The sequence below is a fragment of the Denticeps clupeoides genome, chromosome 19 (assembly GCF_900700375.1).
Source record: "Denticeps clupeoides chromosome 19, fDenClu1.1, whole genome shotgun sequence".
Classification (NCBI taxonomy): Eukaryota; Metazoa; Chordata; class Actinopteri; order Clupeiformes; family Denticipitidae; genus Denticeps; species Denticeps clupeoides.
In genome coordinates this window covers 4,091,219-4,093,528 of record NC_041725.1, presented here as the reverse complement: position 1 = coordinate 4,093,528, position 2,310 = coordinate 4,091,219, and positions in this window count along the sequence as shown.

Below are 2,310 nucleotides of genomic sequence, written 5' to 3'. Positions count from 1 at the left end.
CTGAAATTGACCCTCTATGAAAAATAGTGCATGATATGTGCCTCCCAAGGCTGTGTCCATATCTGTGAAAAAAGGTCTATTTAAGTGCAATGTAATCAGCAGCTTGAGACCCCTGAACGTTCAATATCCTGCAGTCTGCTGCACACATAATTCTTGTGAACGTTCAGAGAGGAGGACCCTTTGAAGAGTTTTATTTATGAGAACCGTTAATCAGGCCGGACTGTGGCAGTGAGTAAATCTCACAATGCAGGGTTTAATTTGGTATCTACTTCAGAAGTGTGCCCTGACTGGGTGACACTGACTGTGGTTGCGGGCGCAGGAAAGACCGTGTGTGGTGTACGGTGATAATTTTGGTTATGGGTACGATGGGGGTTCTGTAGCTTCGCTTCTTACGATCCCATGTGGCCTTCTGGGGTGAGATGAATCAATCATCACACCTCCACACTGAGGTCACATATTTAGAAGCACCTACCTACTCGTGTGAATGTGATTCTGAATGTTCACAGGAAGTCCAGTCATAGCCAGCAGCTCTTTTACTGATGGATGCAGTTCCACTTCCTCATTCATCAGTGGTCAGTTTCTGAAGGATCGATAATGACCAAATGATTACAAATTTAGGCACATTCTCACCAAAATGGATGAACATTTTCTATTTTATTAGTAACCAGGAACTACACGACCTTATTTCAAGCTATATCAAGTTCTTTTGAAGTTCTTTATTCTCTCAATATCTATTTAAAACATAATTTGTAGGCAGGCAGGTATATCACATTTCTAGCCCAGCTTGAAAGGAGAAGGTTCCCCTGAACCTGGGTATGTTTTTTTTATTTATTTAGATGAAGGTTAGTCTGCCCAATCCAAATTGTAATCAAATTTCACACTCACATTCGTCAGCCTTCACATAACTGATTTGGGGTTGATTGTTATTTTGCCTGAAACATAATGATTTTTGTTGGGGTTTAACTACTGTAAGATGGGAAATTCCAGGTCCATGACTTTAATAATAAAAAAAAAAAAATTATCTCCAAGCTGTGGCCCTCTACTCACAAGAAGTATGTGGCCCTCCACTCACAAGCCGGGGTCCAAAAGTGTTGTGGGGGGCTGCATGACCACAGCATTCCTGGATCAGGAGTTCTGCTTAGACAAGGCAGAAACATCAAAAAACTATCTGACTGGTTTGTGGCAAACTTCTCTTCCTTTAATGGTACCACTTGGTACTATTTTTACATACAGAATTTCCATGTAACTGCAATAGTAATCTAGAAACTGTTCATTCCTGTTCACTTCTACTGTGCCATGCCTCTGTATGTCCCAAATTCAAATTCAAATTTTGTTTGTCACATACATAGTCATACACGGTATGATATGCAGTGAAATGCTTTGGCGACTGTTATAGATCACAGTATTGGAAATTTAGCAAGTATACAATGATTACCAAAATGCAAATATTTCAAACAAAACCAAATTTTACACTTTTATGTCTCTAACATAAAACATAAAATATGTGTAACTGCAAGGGGGGCGGATTGAGTCCAGAGTGATTGAAAGTGGAAGTGAAAGTGAAAGTGCTGGAGTGTATTGGAGTTCTATGAAGTGATGTGATTGTTTATATTGTTGAGAGCTCGGACAGCCTGCGGGAAGAAGCTCCTCCTCATTCTCTCTCTGTTGGACTTCAGGGAGTGGAAGCGCTTCCCTGATCGCAGCAGAGAGGGTCTGGTAGGTCCTCTCCTACTTGGTACTGAAGTCCACTATTAACTCCTTTGTCTTGTTGATGTTGAGGTGGAGCTTGTTCTTCTGGCACCAGTTCACCAGATTTCCAACCTCCTCCAGGTAGGCCATCTCGTTGTTGTCAGAGATCAGGCCCACCACGACAATGTCGTCAGCAAACTTGATGATGATGGTGGTTGAGTTTGTAGTGGCTATACAGTCGTATGTGTACAGGGAGTACAGCAGGGGGCTCAAAACACAGCCCTGGGGGGCTCCAGTGCTGAGGGTGATGGTGGCTGAGACATGTCCACCCATCCTTACTGCCTGTGGTCTCCCGGTTAGGAAGTTGGAGGTCCACTGACAGAGAGATGAGCTGAGTCCCAGGTGCTCCAGCTTGGTGGTGAGTGTGGAAGGGATTATCGTGTTAAATGCTGAACTGTAGTCAATGAAAAGCATTTTAACATAATTTCCCTTCCGAGTGTCCAGGTGGGCGAGTGCTGTGTGGAGCTGTGCTGTGTGCCGTTGCAGTGACTGACAGTTCTCATACACCCTACTTCCATGTTCTGGATTATATAAATGCCTCCCACCCAAAACTGTAGCACA